Source organism: Schistocerca americana, chromosome X (genome assembly GCF_021461395.2).
Source record: "Schistocerca americana isolate TAMUIC-IGC-003095 chromosome X, iqSchAmer2.1, whole genome shotgun sequence".
In the NCBI taxonomy this organism is placed as follows: domain Eukaryota; kingdom Metazoa; phylum Arthropoda; class Insecta; order Orthoptera; family Acrididae; genus Schistocerca; species Schistocerca americana.
Window position 1 is genome coordinate 95426327 of NC_060130.1, and position 19827 is coordinate 95446153.

Sequence of the window (19827 nt, forward strand, 5' to 3'; positions counted from 1 at the left end):
CCGATCTCGCACCGTCGGATTTCCATATGTTTGGCCCAATGAAGGACACAATCCGTGGGAGGCACTACGCGGATGATGAAGAAGTTATTGATGCAGTACGACGTTGGCTCCGACATCGACCAGTGGAATGGTACCGTGCAGGCATACAGGCCCTCATTTCAAGATGGCGTAAGGCCGTAGCATTGAATGGAGATTACATTGAAAAATAGTGTTGTGTAGCTAAAAGATTGGGGAATAACCTGGTGTATTTCAATGCTGAATAAAACAACCCCTGTTTCAGAAAAAAAATGTGTTGCATTACTTATTGAACTGCCCTCGTATAAGGATGAACAATACACATTGGACTAACATTTAATGATGTGCAGTTCTAATTATGTACAAAACAGTCAGTCAAACAAACAAAAAAATGGAGAAGTCGTATTTTACGTCTATGATGTCACTTGTTGTTATTACCAGGAATCATCGTAAAATAAATGAGTCGGAGTTCGTTACTGTATGGTTTAGAGGTGATGGTGTTTGTAAAAATATTAAAGTTTTTGGTGATGTTAAGTTTTATTACCACAACTACAGTAATGTACCATTTCTTTCCTAATCTGCTGTGAAAATTATGTATTTATTTATTTTTAAGGAAAACAATACACATTGATCATAGTACACACTGATCTTGCCAAAAGCCAAGAGGCAATTCTTCTTGGTGTTGTTATTCTCATGGACACTCTGGGATGCTCTCTGTGTGAGGCACCTCTGGGTATCTATGCGAACTGCAGTGCATGATTTGCGCATGCACGGTACTGCACTGATGTCACTTTGGGTGTGGTGCTTGTGCGATTTTATTTGCGGCTGGAAGTTGATAAGGCCGAAGGCTGCCACGAGACTATATGTATAATGAATCTGGAACAATATTATCAGTTATCATACAGCACTGAGGCAAGATGGCCACGAGTGTAGAAGTGTGTGATTCGAACTTGAGAAATAGTTATAGATATGCTGTTAAAAAGGGAGTTTGTAGGTATTGTAACACTGAAATAACAACGCTAAAAGAACGAATTGCTAAGTTACAATTGATAGTCAGTTCCTTAAGAAGCGATATTGACTCACTCAGGAAAGAAAATCAGGATCTACGATCGAAGCCAAGCACTAAGTGAAGTGATGCAAGACAAAAGTAATATATCGTCCGAGTGGGTAAAAGTGTCGTACAAAAATAGTGTTCCAACTACAAAAAGAACAACAAAGTCTGCTAAAACCGTCACATTTTCGGAAAAAAACAAATATCATGTTTTGCAAACAAGTGACTGTGACAACTACTCTCCAAATGATCGTGAACTTCAAAAGTCAGTGAACTGAAAATGAATAGTGTTTTTGCAAATAATCTCAACAACAAACACAGATCATCAGGGAAAAAGATTAATGTGCTATTACTAACAGACAGTCATGGCAGAAATCTATCCAGCATGCTCCGTGAGAAAAATCGCGACATAGCAGTGACTAGTATAGTGAAACCAGGAGCAGGATGTAAAAATGTTGTAGACATTAACTCTCAGACGAAATTAATGCAAGAAAATGACTTTATCATCTGTATAATGGGTTCAAACGATGTGGCAAAAAATGAAGCAGAGGTTTGCAAGAAAATGCTGCAGAATTTTTTACAAGCTAACAAATGCAGAAACACAGTAGTTGCCACATTTACTCATAGGCATGATCTGATTTATAGTTCGTGTGTAAACAAAGAAATTCAGAAAACAAACATTAAAATAAGGAAACTGTGTTCTCAATACGGTAAGTGCGATGTACTGGATATAAGCAAGCTGCATCGAAATCTGCACACGAAGCATCGAATGCATTTGAACTATGAAGGGAAAAGGTTTGTTTGTGATCGTGTTAGTGAAATAATTAAAGAACATCCTTCCAACAACAGCGAGGAAAACAAAATAAACAAGAAAGAAGAACGAAAATACAACACTGCTGACGTTCCTAATTTAAACTAGAGGTATGTGATGCTGTAAATATGATTCCCAATTACCAAATCGTGAATACGCCCAAACTAAAAATTTATCACCATAATGTACAATCCCTGCATAATAAGATTGATGAAATTAATGTACTATTAACACATGAACTTAATCCAGAATACGAAAATAAACAAATTTGTTTTGGCTGCTTACTACTGCAGGAAAAACAGCAAGCAGGGTGGGGTAGCAATTTACACAAAGGATAATGTAGATTTTATTACACTACCTGACTTAACTAGGGCAAATGTCGAAAAGGATTATGAAATTGCAGCTATAAAAATTACTCAGTTCAACCTGGTTATTGCTACAGTTTACCGATCACCATCCAGGAATTTTGAACTTTTCTTAAACAAAATGGAGTCATTGCTAAATAAAGTAAATAAAATGGATTGTGAATTGATAATCTGTGGAGACTTCAATATTGATTTCCTCACGAATAGTGGAAATAGGGAGACCATTTTGAACCTTGCAACATCCTTCAATTTAAAGGCTGAAGTAAAAGCAGCTACCCGAGTAACAGAAATTTGCCAAACAGCTCTTGATCAGTTTCTAGTCAACACCTCACTAAAAATTTTCAATGCAGGTTTTAGTGAACATCTTGCTCAAATATTAAGCATAAAAGTACAAGGCAGTATTATTAACAATATGTCTTTCAGAACAGCATATGAAAGTTATAATCAGCATAATGTAAACTACTTCAACAACTTATTACAGAAAGAAAAATGGCTAGGAGTGTACAAAATGAACGATATAAATGAAAAATTCAACACTTTCATTGATACATTAACCCATTTCTTTGAACTTGCATTCCCACTGAAAATATTAACCATACGGGGGAACTCTAGAACAAACAGCTGGATCACAAAGGGAATAAGGGTTTTATACCAGAAGAAAAGACTACTTCATGAAATATGTAACTCAAAAAATTCCTCACCTGTGGTACGCACATAGTATAAAAAATACTCCAAAATATTAAGAAAAGTAATAAAAGCAGCAAAAATAATGCATAATGATGGAATCATTTATAATTCAGCTAATAAATCAAAGACTATGTGGAGTGTTATAAAAAAAGAGTGTGGAGAATACAGACAATCATGCAAAAAATATAATACTATCACATAAAAATAAAAAAAGTAGCAAACCCCTTAGAAGTAGCCAACACATTTAACAACTTTTTCACAGGTGTTGCTGATAATATGTTACAATCAAACTTTAAGAGCACCCAAGCAAATGAATATAAAATAAGTGCATGTACAGGATCAATGTATATCAGTTCTGTTTCACAAGATGAAGTAGCTAAAGCAATAAAAGGACTAAAAAATTCAAAATCGGCAGGTATTGATGATATAGCTGCAACAATGTTAAAGAAGAGCGCATCAAACCTAATTGAAGTACTCACACACTTATGCAACTGCTCACTTCAGGCAGGCACTTTCCCCCATGTATTGAAAACGTGAAAAGTTATTCCTGTATATAAAAAAGGGGATAAAGACAATGTAAATAAATACAGACCCATCACAATTTCCTCCTGCATCTCTAAAGTACTGGAAAAAGTTATGTATGAGAAACTTATAAAATTTATAAATAAAAACAGCATCCCATGTAATGAACAACATGGAATCAGAAATAAGAGGTCAACGACAACTGCTGTCTATGAGTGCATCAATTCCATCCTAAACCTGATGGACAAAAAACATGAAACAATATGAGTCGTTATTGACTTGTCAAAAGTTTTTGACTTGGTGGACCATAAAATTCTGTTATGAAAGCTAGAAAGATATGGTATTCGAGGTCTGTCCAACAAGTGGATCAGTTCCTTCCTGACTAATCGTAAGCAGGCAGTGTGCATCAAGCACACAAATATTGAACTAAAACTGTATCTAATCACTTATCTGACTATAAACAAATTAAATATGGCGTACCCCAAGGATCAGTATTGGGACCCCTTCTGTTTCTTCTGTACATAAACGATCTAAACTTAAATGTTGATGCACACAAAACAATCATATTTACAGATGACACCACGATTCTACTAAAAGGAAATGATGATGAACAGTTGCAGCAGACAGTAAACATGGTCACGAAACAACTTAGCAGCTGGGCAGAGTAATCAGCATGTAATAAACAGTAAGAAAACCATTGCTCTAAAATTTCACAATGTTCCTAACAAGGACATGTTTATCCCATCAGTCTCTATCAATGACGAACCAGTTGGTAACAATACTGAAACCAAATTCTTAGGACTTTGGCTGCAGAGTAACATCAGATGGAATAAGCATATTGAATATCTCAATGCAGAACTGAGCAAAACATGTTACCTTCTTTGTTCATTAAAATCATGCTGTAGGGAGAAAACAGTATTGAATGCATATAATGCGTACTTTCATTCTCGTCTTAGATATGGGGTCACCTTCTGGGGAAACTCCAAAACAGCTAATAGCACTTTTAAACTACAAAAAAGGGCCATTAGAATCTTGTTTGGGTGCAAGCCTAGAGACTCTTGTAAACCCCTGTTTAAGAAATCTGCTATTCCTCCATTACCATGTGTATACATTATGGAAATCCTCTTCTTCTTTAAATTAAATGTAATAGGCAAGGACTGGAGACTGCAAAAAAAAACTGTGATATACATGATCACTTTACCAGACAAAACAGAAACTTACATATGACTCAAATCAGCACAGCACTGTGCCAAAAAGGTACTTTTCACATGGGAGTTAAGCTTTATAACGAACTTCCTGAAAACATAAAAGCTATCTCTGAGGTCAATACATTTGGAAAATCTCTAAAGTCATATTTACAGCATCTGCTTTTACTCCATTGAAGAATATTTAAATTTATGAAATGTGTTATATAAATACTTACGTGTAAAGTGTAGTATTGTAACCTTAAATATGTATGACTTGAAATTACTTTCAGCCTGTATATTTATAACTTGACTTGTCCAATGTCTTATGCCTAAGCTGCTATGTAGACAACTGGACCAATAAAAGATACTATACAACACAATGCACGTGCAGCAGCATTGGACAGCGAACAGAGATGCCATGTTATGGGAGGAGGTGTAGGCATTGTCGGCCAACAGTGTATTTATTTATGTTTCTTTCCCTATCAGTACTACCAGCAAGCCTACCATTTACCGTGTCATTTATGTAGTGCACTAAAACTACCAAACTATGAGCGCACCTCTGCATGTGGTCGACAGGTATTTCAATGTGTGCTTAGATGGACATTAGGCATTCTCAACCAACACAGAAGAAAGAACTGTCCTGTTATGAATAAAGTTATTTCTGTGGGACAAAGTGAGTTTAGTTAACTGCTAACACTCTAAATTACCTGTAGTTGTGGGCTATGGGTAAAGTGTTGAACACTCAGTGTACAGTTTGCAAACACACTGCTCCAGAGCTTTCAGCACCACACATACAAAAGTTCTAATTATGCTGTACACCCTACAAATAGTGAAACTGGTGGCTGGTGGAGCAAATACAGAAGGTGCCGTCTTCACATTTTGTGCATGCTCTTGCTGTGCACATTGGTTGTCTTAAGTCAGAAGCCTGTAGCCCATAGGCCAGCTTGTTGTCTAGTGTCTGACACATGTTTGTACAATCCAAAAGGCACTCATTTGAAAATGACACAGTAGCTGGAATAGCCAGACAGCACATTGCGATAAAGATTTGATAGCCAGAAATTGACAGTGTCTTCGTTTAAACAATTAAGTATGTCAGCAAAACCATACTCTTTAAGGAAATATTTAGAAAACGCTGTAGTTAAAGAGCAGTCTCTCCATATTCGTAATGTATATTACAACAAAATAGACTGGCACTGCTTTTGTGTTAACTGAGCTTTGTCTCAGTTTTAATTATGCTAACATTTAAGCATTCCTTAGCTTTGTGTGCTACTTTTAACCTTAGTCAAAAGCTGAAAACAGGTTTTCTGCTCCCCACATGTATCATGATAAAACACAGCAGCACCTATGGGAGCTGTTGGCTCTCGTGTTGATAACTTTCTAGGTGGTGAGAGGAAAGGGAAGAGGACAGGAGCAGTTAAAGGGAACAGCTTTTGCAACTTTGGAGAGGGGAAAGAACAAAAATATATCATTATTGTTGTTTAATTGTCCTCTTCTCAAGTACTAAATTTTTCAGAATACTCTTTAATGAAGGAGTCATTTGAAGCAATGTCAGTGCTTTCAAGAAAATTGATTCAAATGTCTTACCTTCAGAAAGCCATTTTCTTGCAAATAATTCAGCATCACATCCAGAATTAATCCACTCTTCCACAGTGACACCATCAGTGGTTCGTCAGTAAATTCTACACAGCTTTCATTCTGAATGTGCAGTACCTGGATGCGACCTTTTCTTTCACTGGGTCCAGTACATTTTCTATCCCTTTTTAACTGTGTATTACTGTAATTGTCTTCTGTACTATCTATATTTCGGCTTTTGTACCATTATTGAATACACTGCGAAAAGTTCTTAGACCGTTAATACATCATATCTGTTAACACAGTCCAAAGCAGTGTTCTGTTGCAGCCGTACAACCTTGTGGCTCATTTCTGCTGCTGTGCTGGCAAGTTCATATTCATTGTAAAGGTGCTCTACTTCCTCCAACATCTCCACTTCCGTATAGCATCTTGAAATTGAAATAGTTCTCTCTTGTATCCACTGCGCAAGCACTCAAATGCTTACCATTGTACAATCTGTTACCTTTTCTCTCTTATGTGTCACCCTCCATTATTGTCTATCTTTACCCTCACAACAGTTGGGTGTACCTGATTCTGTGGTGTAAGCGACCTGCCCTTCCTGTTCAACTTTCTCCAACATGTCCCTGACAAGGGAGCTAAAAGTTCTGAAAGCTGGGTAATGTGTCATTTTACTTTTATATTTCTCACATCAGTGCTATGCATTTTGCCATCTGAAGGTAAGTACTAGTCACCTATTCTTTCTCATTATTAGGGAACTGAAAAATTGGCATTTCCAATAAATGCAAATATAGATGTGAATTCTGCTTAAAAAAAATTCGAAAGTGCAACATTAAGTATTAAACGGTATTTCGTGGTGAATCGTATCCAGATTAACTCTTCCATCAGGGGTGGTTTGATATACCTTTTTATTTTCTGTGTATAAATGTTGATAATGTAACCAATTTTTAGTTACTGGTATGCATACCATCTGGGGAAGCCCAATTTTAGAAGATAATGTGCATAAGAACATGTTTGCAAAATAAAAAGTGCACAAATTTGATAGACATACTGGGGCTCTTGATGCTCTGGTGCCATGCTGATTGGGGGTGGTGGTTAAATGTCCTGTATAAGATATACACCACATAATGCAACATAGGACTCAACCGTGGCACCTAGCATCTTGGAACAAAGAAATGTGTGTGTGTGTGTGTGTGTGTGTGTGTGTGTGTGTGTGTGTGTGTGTGTGTGCGTGCGTGCGTGCGTGCGTGCGAGCTGAAGTTGAAAAATTGGTATAACGTGGGCACTTTAATGTGGCAATTTTACGTGGTTGGTGTTTTGAACTGTGACTGCATCAAATATCGGTAGAGGTCAGCCCCGGACTACCTCGTTTAGGATACTGCTAACCTCGGCATGCAATCTTGCATTAGCCTGCACCAAGTGCTTTTTGTTGTGCATTTCTCATGTTTTCTTTTCCTATTTTGAAATAAGTGAAAAGACTAATGTCAGTGTGTCATGGAGTTTGATTATGTCCCTCACAATACAGAAGGGATCAGTGATCCCTATGACTGCATGTCAGGTCTGCTTTTGCAGAAACACAGAACAAGTGTATGTTGGCTACTGTGCGAGAGGCAAACTAATCGTGTTTTCTTAAACCATTCCAAACTCTCTGGCAGTAATAATTCTAGTTTGTATACACTCATGGCCAACTGTCTGTTTGTAGTATCCACACTGTCCAGTATAGCAACCGAAATACAAAACAAGTCAATGTATTTCAATCACACTGAAAGGAGGAATCACCTGATAGAATTTTGCACAGCTCACAATTTAATAATTACTACTTATTTTAAGAATCGTGAAAGAAGGCTGTATATGTGGAAGAGGTGTGCTGACATTGGAAAGTTTCTGGTGGGTTGCATAAAGGTAAGACAGGTTTTGATACCAGATTCTAAACAGCAAGCTTTTCTCCAGAGGATGTGAACATTGGCTATAAATTCCACATTAAAACTAAGAAACTGCAGAAAGGTAAGTAATTACACACAGAACCTGGATAAATTGAAATGAACAGAGGTTCTTAAAAGTTTCGTTGGCAGCATTAGGCAGTAATTACAGAAACAGTGGAAATGACTGCAATAGAAGACAAATGGGCAGCTTCAAGAGACAAAATAGTGAAGCAGATAATGAAATAAGCAAAAAAAAAAAAAAAAAAAAAAAAAATAAAGACCAGATCCGGTAGAAATCAATGCATATCAGAAGAGAGATTTAATGTAATTGAAGAGAGAAGATTGAAAATGCAGCAAGTGAAACATGCAAAAAGTGTAAAACATGAGATCAGCAGAAAGTGCAAAGTCACAAAGTAGGGATGGGTAGACAAGAAATGCAGGCATATAGAATAATAATACGTGTCTGTGGAAGAAATAGATCCAGTGTATAGGAAAATTAAACAGGCCCCTGGAGAAAAGAGAAATAGCTATATGAATATTAAGATCTCTGAGTGCAAGCCTATACTAAACAGACAAAGGAAAACTGAAACATAATGAATAGAGGGTCTGTAAAATCGAAACAAACTTGAAGACAGTATTATGAAAAGAGAAGAGAAACTGAATGAAGTTCAGATGGGAGATATGACACTTCAAAATGAAATGAAGTGATCGTGTGGCACTGTTGGCCAGAGGCCCCATCCAGGCAATTTTGGCTGCCGGGTAGCAAGTCTCTTTTTTTCAGGTTACACCACATTGGGCAACTTGTGCACTGGTGGTGACAACACGACACCCTCTCCAAGAGTGGAGAAAATCTCCAACCCAGCCAAGAATAAAACCCGAGCCTACTGCATGGGAGGCAGACATGTTACCACTCAGGTAAGCAGGTAGACTATGACACTGCAAAAAGGATTTGACAGAGCACTAAAAGACATAAGTCTAAACAAGAACCCAGGAGTACATGACATTCCCTCAGAATTACTGAGATCATCAGGAGAGCTACAACAATTCCATCTGCTGTGCAAGGTATGAGACATGTGAAATACATTAAGACATTAAAGAAAAATGTAATAATTCCTCTTCTAAAGAAGTCAACTGCTGACAGGTGTTAATTTTACTGAACTATCAGTTTAATAAACCACGGTTGCAAATAGTGACAAGAATTGTTTACAGAATAATGGTTGAAGTCAATCGTCGGGAACGTCAGTTTGAGTTCCAGAGAATGTAGAAACACTGGAGGCAGTACTGACACCATGATTTACATTAGAGGGTAATGCCAAGCCTACATGTATAGGGTTTCTAGAATTAGAGGAATCTTTTGAGAATGTTAACTGAAGTGCATTCTTAAAAATTTTGAAGGTAGCAGGGAAGAAATACAGACAGCATAAAGCTATAGCCAGGACATGAAAGTGAAGCAGTAGCTGAGAAGTGAGTAGAAAGGGTTGTAGCCTCTCCCCAATGTAATTCAAGCTATACATTGAATAAGTATTAAAGGAAACACAGGAGCAATTTTAAAAGGGGATTTAAGTTCAGAAAGAACAAATAAAAACATTGTAATTCAGTCTGAGACGGGAAAAGACTTGTGAGAACAGTTGAATGGAATCAATAGTGTCTTGACAAGATGTTACAAGATGAACATCGACAAAAGGGAAACAAGGGTAATAAAATGTAGCTGAATTAAATCAGAAGGAATTGATTAGGAAATGAGCCACTAAGAATAGTAGATGAATGTTGCTATTTGGGTAGTACTATAACTGATGAGGGCCGAAGCAGAGAAAATATAAAATGCAGTCTGGCAACAGCATGGAAGCATTTCTGAGAAAGAGAAATCTGTTCTGTAGGCCCCAGTGGAAGTGAAACGTGAATGATAATCAGTTCAGAAAAGAAGAGAATAGAAGCTTTTGAAATGTGCTAAAGAAGAATGGTGTAGATTAGCTACTGGATCAAATAATTAAAAAAGGTACGGAATCAAATGAGGGGGAAAGCTCGTGCAAGAACTTTATCAAAATTGATCTCGCAAGGCACTGGGATTACGAGTCCTGGAAAACACCAGTGACGGTGCTGAAGCAGCGTGTGGTGAGCAGGGCCCAGGGAGTAGGGGTGGAAGAGATGAGGAGGTGGGTTGGCAGACCGTCCCCCCACTCGTGGGACGATGGCCTCACAGGAACCCCAGACAGTGATTTGCCAGGCAGCAACCCCCTCTGCAACGCGAACCGGACCATCTGCAACACAGGAACGGGCATGGCGGTGATCCCTCTGGAACAGGCCCTGCCGTCCGCGGCTGCAGCTGGTCGAAGTGACGGGCTGTTGTAATGGGACATCATCCTCTGTAGCATACTTTTCCTCAACATTAATTGTTGATACCAATATTGTTTTTCGAATTTTGGACGGGTCAGTATTATCTTAGTTGCTGTTCTGAAAACTTCATATAATTTTATACACAGTATTTTATATTTCAAGCTAAAATTATGAAAAGGAATTACTTTATAAAATATTTTAGTTGCAATGTTATTATCGATAAGTACTAGTTCTGAATGTTCAGCTAAATAATTTTTGTAGAGACATTTGGAATTACAAATTATTTGCACTTAAAACTTTTATTATTAATTATGCAATCCTGTACTGTTTACTATGTTTATATCTGGATACATTTATGAAATAATAATCAAAATTAATAATATAAAGAAAACTAGTAGGAATGCATTTGTTAAGAAAAATTGTAAACACTTTGGAATACTGTTATTTCCGCAGAGTGTGAGAGTCATATGCTTGCCTCAGATTTGATTGGACGTATTTTTGTATAATAGGTGTGAATAATGTTATTTAGCTTTGTTAATGTGAAAAATCAAAATACTGTATGATACACTAAAAATTGAGAACATCAGTGAAAAATATATTTACGTAAAAAAAAAATCTGCAACGACAATCTTCCAATTTATTTAGTTGAAACCAACTTTGAGGACCTGATTTTAGATTTTCAGCTTCAAGAATCAGACCTTTAAGAAGAACTAGAGCCATCTTAACTTGACGAGCTAAGTAAACTTAAAAGTTTATTGAAATCTCCTCTCCTCTCAAATCTTCATAAAAGACTTTGCTTATTAATTAATTGGACTGGGCATTGTTTAATGTGGACAATATCACAGGCACCAGCCCTGGCAATGCCTGATGATGGCAGGAACCCAGTTTGGCTGGCGGCTGAAACCACGAGCCAAACAGGCGCACCCTGCTGGAATCGTCGCAGAGCCAGTGACGCCAGGGTATGCAGTATCGCATGCAGTGGGTGGAGGAGTGTCCGTGGTTGATGTCCGTGTAGCAGCTCTGCCAGGCTCTCATCCCCAGCTGGAGTGAAACAGTATGAACTCAAAATTGGTCTAAAGCAGCTTCAGGAGACCTGCCAGATACATACTTGTGCATTTGAGTTTTAAACATCCAAACCATGTGTTCATCCTCACCATTAGATTGAGGATGAAACGGTGAGCTGTGAGATGGCGAACACCACTAGCCTGAAAAGAAATGCAAATTCTCAAGAAACAAACTGGGGGCCTTTTCAGTAACCACAGTATGCAGAAGTATCTTAGACAGGGCTGAAATAGTGGCTGCTGTGGACATTGGTGGACAACATGCCATATAGGGAAACTTGGAATAGTTGTCCACTACAATGAGCCAGTACTGATTTACGAAGGGCCAGCAAAATCGACATGCAGATGCTCACACAGGCACTGCAGTGTTGGCCAGGGGGAAGAAAAGATGACCACAGGGCCGCCTTTTGCAGAACACAGTGAGTACAAGCATCAATAAGCCATCTAATGTCCCCATCTATACCTGGCCAATACACATGCTGGCGAGACAAAGCTTCCCCCCCCCCCCCCCCCCCCCCAATTGACCGACATGCAGAAGCCGTAGTACATTATGGCTTGAGGAAGTGGATCTACATCCATACTCCGCAAGCCATGGTGTGTGGTGGAGGATACCTTGAGTACCTCTATTGGTTCTCCCTTCTATTCCAGTCTCGTATTGTTCATGGAAAGAAGGATCGTCGGTATGCTTCTGTGTGGGCTCTAATCTCTCTGATTTTATCCTCATGGTCTCTTCGCGAGATATACGTAGGAGGGAGCAATATACTGCTTGACTCTTCGGTGAGTATGTTCTCGAAACTTTAACAAAAGCCCGTACCGAGCTACTGAGCATCTCTCCTGCAGAGTCTTCCACTGGAGTTTATCTATCATCTCCGTAACGCTTTTGCGATTACTAAATGATCCTGTAACGAAGCGTGCTGCTCCCCGTTGGATCTTCTCTCTCTCTTCTATCAACCCTATCTGGTACGGATCCCACACTGCTGAGCAGTATTCAAGCAGTGGGCAAACAAGCGTACTGTAACCTACTTCCTTTGTTTTCGGATTGCATTTCCTTAGGAGTCTTCCAATGAATCTCAGTCTGGCACCTGCTTTACCGACGGTCAACTTTATATGATCATTCCATTTTAAATCACTCCTAATGTGTACTCCCAGATAATTTATGGAATTAACTGCTTCCAGTTGCTAACCTGCTATTTTGTAGCTAAATGATAGAGGATCTTTCTTTCTACGTATTTGCAGCACATTACACTTGTCTACATTGAGATTCAATTGCCATTCCCTGCACCATGTGTCAATTCGCTGCAGATCCTCCTGCATTTCAGTACAATTGTCCATTGTTACAACCTCTGGATACACCACAGCATCATCCGCAAAAAGCCTCAGTGAACTTCCGATGTCATCCACAAGGTCATTTATGTATATTGTGAATAGCAACGGTCCTATGACACTCCCCTGCAGCACACCTGAACTGACTCTTACTTCGGAAGACTTCTCTCCGTTTAACCTGGGGAGCAGTGTCCTTCATAGGTAACAAAAGAACCCAATCAAACACAGAAAGGCAATGCTGGAGGAAGAAGTAATTACGCAAGGAATCGAAGTCACAGCCTGGGGTTTTTTCTGTCCAACCGTGCTGCACAAATGAGAGGACTTGACAAAGTGTAGGGTCCTTGGTGACAGCCGATGCTATCTTGGCACTAGTGATAGGAAAACTATTGACCACATTCTGGTTCTCAATATGTAAATAGAAACAAAGCAACTTGCCCTTATCAAATGCTGGGTCCAACCCGATCGCAAGGCAAGATAAGGCATTGGCATTAGCGTGTTGCTCTGTCGGCCGGTAACAGATCTGATAATGATATCAGGAGAGTAACAGAACCCGTTGCTGCAGACAATGCACTGCCTTGTCCAGCAAAGAAGTCCAAGGGTTAAAAAGAGCAACTAATGCCTAGTGATTCACGATTAAATGGAACTTAGAGCAATACAAGAAGACGTGAAATTTCTTGAGGGCGAAAACAATCACAAAAGCCTCTTCAATCTGAGAACACAACTACTGAGCAGGAGTTAAAGTCTTAGAAGCATAAACAATGGATCATTCAGATTTATGCACGTATTTGTGTGCCAACACGAGATGCTAACATGGCTGAAAAGTGGCTGAGCACGTGGCAGAGTGAAGCAAAGTGAAAGTTTGGTGACAAGCTTGGAACAAGAAAAAGTAACATTTCTACACAAAAGTGCAAGCAGTGGCTGAACATTGGATGTGTCAAGTAAAAACTTGTGGTAGTATGCAACTTTACCTAGAAATGCCTGCAGCTTCGTAATGGAAGTCAGCTGCAGCAAAACTGCAATTGTGTTAACACGTTGATGCAATGGCTTGACCCCTGTGTGAGAAACTTCAAAACCTATGGACTCAATTGACAGCTAAAAAAATTGTGATTTGGCAAGGTTGCCCTTGAGCGCTGCAGACTGCAAAACAGAAAACAACGATCAGAGATTGCCAAGGTGGTCTTCGGTGAAAGAACTCGAAACAACAATATCATTGAGGTAAGTGGTGGAGCCGAGTACAAAGGCTGTCAGTTAATCTAAAAATGTTGAAAAATTGCAAGTGTACCCTGGAAGCCAAAAGGCAAGCATTTATATTGGTATATGCCGAATGGTGTATTGACAATGAGAAAACATATAGTGGCCTCATCCAAGGGGAGCTGGAGGTATGCTTGCAAAAAATCAATCATGGAAAAGTAGTGGCTGCCTGACAAATCTGCGAGCAGTTTGTCAGGGTGGGGCAAAGGGTATGTATGTATCATGGACTTGTATTAATCATGACACCAACGTTGTCGCAGAGACGAAGCTTACCACTCTTGGCTTCTTAATGATTAGTGGTGTACGCCATTCACTGAAAGAAATAGGTCGAAAGACATCGAGCAACGTCAAAAGGTCTAATTTGGCCTCCGCAGAGTTGTGCAACGTGGCAGGCATCTTTCGCCTGAAAGAAAACGAGGGTGGGCAGAAACTTTCATGGTAATGTGGGTCTGAAAACCAGTACCACAGCCTTGCCCAGGGGAAAACAGCAATGAAAACTCAGGACCGAGGGACTCCAGTTGCTGATACATAACTTGATCTGACACTAAATTTACCTCGTCGGCAATCGAGAAAACTGAAGCGTTAAATGCACCTAACCCGAACAGGTCTGCGGTCTGGGAATGATCCACAGAAAGGAAGGTGAGAGAGCAAACAACAGATGTGTAAGATACAAGAGCGGAGAACTGACCTAGGATTGGATTCTGCTGTTATTGTAGCTAACCAACTTCCGTGAAACCTGTGTGAGGTTAGGGCAGCCCAAGTCCACGTAAATTTGTGTGTTCTCTAAGGTCACTGCAGCCTCTTTGTCCACATGCAGTTTTAGCGGTTTATTAAGCACACTCAAGTCAATAAACAATTTTTTCAGGGAAATAGTCATTGTAGAGACACAATTTATGTCCATCGCTTCTACTGTGTGTGCCACATTGGAAAAGGAGTTACATTCCGATGCAGTGTGGCCTTTCTTTCAACACATGGTGCAAACTGCCCAACGCTTAGAGCACAGAGCAGGATTGTGTTGGACAAAGCAACACGAGCAAGGCAGAAGGGGGCAAGTGGCTGCTGGTGTGAACACTTGCAGTGTGCCTAATAGGGGTTGACTGAGTAGCTGCCGCCCCCCCCCCCCCTCCCCGTACCCCCTCCACATTCAGCAACCTGATTGCATTCGGCCCATGACACTTCAAAGGACTGTACTTTTTTGAGAACATCTGTAGGCGTTGGATTCTCACACTGAAGTGCTTTTTCATGGACATCCCTATCCGGGGCCAGATGAATATCATCATCTTGCACTATGTGATCATCGTAGGATTCGTGATGTGTACTAGTTATAAATTTACAATGATGGCTCAAGTTGTGTCACAGTAATTGGTTGAGAGAAGCTTGACATTTCATCAAATGATAAGGTGGACAGTTCTTGCAAAGGTGCAAGTTGGCACAACAGCGGATATGTATGCAGCAAAAGCCAGGAAAGAAAGCAAGCAAGCCATACACAGGTTTGCATTGTCCATGCAAAAGACCTGGAAATGTTGGCTAAACTGTATCTCATAACAGTCCCAATCTTCAGCTGATTCATCATATGCCAGAAAGGGCGACAGTTGCAATGACTGGAGAGTAACCTGCCATGAATATGCAGACGACACTTTTTTAAGACTGGTGACGAGAGCCTGCTGTTGTTCCACAAAAACTTGCTGCTGAGCAGCGAGATGTTGGATTATTTCTTCTATCGAGATGTTTGTCAGGTGACTTAGCACTGACACTAACATGCAGAAAAAATGTAATCCTCACTCATCGCGAAGTTTGTTGTAGCAAGAACAAACACAGTGCAGGAAGCATGGTACTTCATAGAGCAACACATAAGATGCAGGTTGTGCATCGCATTGAACACATTGACTGGACAACAGTAGTACTGTGTGAAGAATAGGCTGAGCACTCGTTTCTGATTGCTTAAATAATGCTGTTTCTTTGGCGGCTCATCAGTGTGTGCCAGGGGCCGACGCAGGAGCCCTCTATAATCAGGCCTGTGAACTGTATGGACTTGCGCTCTGTGAAATCACGCATGTCATGAGTGAAGGTACATCAGCTTCATTATAGGTAACTGAATCAATGTCAGACTTTTCAATGTTAATATTAAAATATTGTCAACGCGAACTCAAAGGGCCCCAGCACGCTTAAAGTAACGGATTATTGATTACTGTAGCAAGGTCGATCACAGCACCTAGTGACAGACTCTTGATTGTAATCTGAGCTAACACTACATGTAGTCTGTTTTTTTTTTTTTATCCGTAAGATATATTTTTTTAACAATAAAACAGCATGGGTGATTTCTTGCTGATTCCGTAGATACCACATAATTATCTTGAAATTGTTTACTATGATACCTGTAATAAATCCATGTTTCAAATGTTGAAACCAGATAAATTAATTACCTCTATTTTGCTACCATGAATTCAGAATCTATAGCAACTAATAACCACAATATGATGATTTTTTTTGTGAGAGACCTACTCTTTCGGCTGTTTACAAAACCGTATCACGTATTGAGAAAGGAATATGTTAAGCGATATGAAAATTCAGTTAAACGATGTTTTCAAAGGTATAGCTCTTTTCCACTGATGCTAGAGGACAGAAGATCTTGTTTTACACATACAACTGGAACTCAAATGCATTAGGTGAATATTATTAAAATTTTAATCACAACATTAAATTCACTGCAACTTTGGAAATAATGCGGACTCATGAAATCTAACACCAATTTTGAAATTAGCAGTTCCATTAAGATGAGTAATTTTACACATGATTTCAGTCATTCTAAAGTTCATAAAAACTGTGTGTTTTATTCTGCTAAGATGGCAGACTGAGTTGTAGAAAGGAATAACTGACTCGGATATTGTTGCTACCACATTTGTGTACATTGTGGTTGATTTAATGTACAGGGGACAACTTCTTTTATATTAAAAGTATTAGAAATTAAAATAGTACTTGCCACCAGGCAGCTTTATTGTACTGTGAAGTATATATTTATACTTGGTTTTTGTGACCTCACAACTCTTGAGAAGGGGCATGTCTCTATGCCACGATTATTTCTAACTGTGTTGATGTTGAGGTGGGTTGTTAAGATCTCCAGTACTTTATTTTTGTGAAGCCCTCCTGCAATTAAGTTGGTAACAGTGAAAAAACATCGATGATGGTTCTGATTGGGAATCGCATTTACACTCCTGGAAATTGAAATAAGAACACCGTGAATTCATTGTCCCAGGAAGGGGAAACTTTATTGACACATTCCTGGGGTCAGATACATCACATGATCACACTGACAGAACCACAGGCACATAGACACAGGCAACAGAGCATGCACAATGTCGGCACTAGTACAGTGTATATTCACCTTTCGCAGCAATGCAGGCTGCTATTCTCCCATGGAGACGATCGTAGAGATGCTGGATGTAGTCCTGTGGAACGGCTTGCCATGCCATTTCCACCTGGCGCCTCAGTTGGACCAGCGTTCGTGCTGGACGTGCAGACCGCGTGAGACGACGCTTCATCCAGTCCCAAACATGCTCAATGAGGGACAGATCCGGAGATCTTGCTGGCCAGGGTAGTTGACTTACACCTTCTAGAGCACGTTGGGTGGCACGGGATACATGCGGACGTGCATTGTCCTGTTGGAACAGCAAGTTCCCTTGCCGGTCTAGGAATGGTAGAACGATGGGTTCGATGACGGTTTGGATGTACCGTGCACTATTCAGTGTCCCCTCGACGATCACCAGTGGTGTACGGCCAGTGTAGGAGATCGCTCCCCACACCATGATGCCGGGTGTTGGTCCTGTGTGCCTCGGTCGTATGCAGTCCTGATTGTGGCGCTCACCTGCACGGCGCCAAACACGCATACGACCATCATTGGCACCAAGGCAGAAGCGACTCTCATCGCTGAAGATGACACGTCTCCATTCGTCCCTCCATTCACGCCTGTCGCGACACCACTGGAGGCGGGCTGCACGATGTTGGGGCGTGAGCGGAAGACGGCCTAACGGTGTGCGGGACCGTAGCCCAGCTTCATGGAGACGGTTGCGAGTGGTCCTCGCCGATACCCCAGGAGCAACAGTGTCCCTAATTTGCTGGGAAGTGGCGGTGCGGTCCCCTACGGCACTGCGTAGGATCCTACGGTCTTGGCGTGCATCCGTGCGTCGCTGCGGTCCGGTCCCAGGTCGACGGGCACGTGCACCTTCCGCCGACCACTGGCGACAACATCGATGTACTGTGGAGACCTCACGCCCCATGTGTTGAGCAATTCGGCGGTACGTCCACCCGGCCTCCCGCATGCCCACTATACGCCCTCGGTCAAAGTCCGTCAACTGCACATACGGTTCGCGTCCATGCTGTCGCGGCATGCTACCAGTGTTAAAGACTGCGATGGAGCTCCGTATGCCACGGCAAACTGGCTGACACTGACGGCGGCGGTGCACAAATGCTGCGCAGCTAGCGCCATTCGACGGCCAACACCGCGGTTCCTGGTGTGTCCGCTGTGCCGTGCGTGTGATCATTGCTTGTACAGCCCTCTCGCAGTGTCCGGAGCAAGATGGTGGGTCTGACACACCGGTGTCAATGTGTTCTTTTTTCCATTTCCTGGAGTGTATTAATAAACCTTGTTCTTTGAATAAATGTTTTGATTTGTGCAACACAGCACCTTTAGCATAAATGAACTGAGGGATGTGTCTTGTGAAATGGACTGCAACCAGTTTAATTCATCTGTGGTATCGATGATTTGTGCTGGATTTGTGGTGTAATTTATGGAGGCTCAAAGTTTAATCGTTTTTAGATATCAAGTTATAGGTAATGACACTCTTAAAAAGCACTCATTCAAGCAATTCTCAAATTATTTTATGAGCCAAGGGCCATTAAGTCATGTTAACTGAGGAAAGAGAGAAAATCCAAATATCAGCTCCCATAATTACTAGATTATTTTAGTCTCTCTCTCTCTCTCTCTCTCTCTCTCTCTCTCTCTCTCTCTCTCACTCGTGTGTGCGCCTCCCCTCCACACACACACACACACACACACACACACACACACACACACACACACACACACACGTACTGAGAGAGAGAGAGAGAGAGACTAAAATAATCTAGTAATTATGGGAGCACGCACGCGGCTATCATGATTTCATTTTTGGCTTAAAAGGTCTTAACCCATACTCCATCAGTTGTGACAATTTGATGCAAGATTACCTCACTTTTCATTTTAAAAAGGTTGGACATGACTGATGTCAGCCATTTCTGCTTTTGTTCAGCAGTCATTCAGTGAGAGACCCATCTCTCATAGTTATTTTTATTTATTTATTTTTTTTCACGTTTACATAATTCATCAGAATTAATACTAATCTTAGTGGAACTGATGTAGACTCTGATAGTTATTTATATGTCACATGAAGATTTTTATAAAGAGCATATGCCCCAATTCTTAGCTGGATTATCATTTATGTGTACGTGGCCAAAGCAAAAGCAATTAGATCAGTGAGAAAGGGTTCTATCATCTACTGTACACAGGCCAAAAACTTGACTTACAGCACTGCTTACTGTCAGGTGGTCATACGACAATCATTTCCCCAGTGGGAACATCAGTTATCAAGACTAGTGAAGATTTTATATACTGTGGAAAGGAAAGTAACTATTATTTTGTCTAATAAGCTTATATGCCCGTATTATTATTGTGTGGTACTTTCTGAAACTTAATT

At 40.4% G+C, this 19827-nt stretch overlaps 1 protein-coding gene across 1 annotated transcript in view; it reads left to right on the forward strand.

Annotated features, from left to right (window-relative positions):
- Positions 1-19827, forward strand: part of LOC124555371 — a 74491-nt gene that overhangs the window by 12383 nt on the left and 42281 nt on the right. The window lies entirely within an intron of this gene.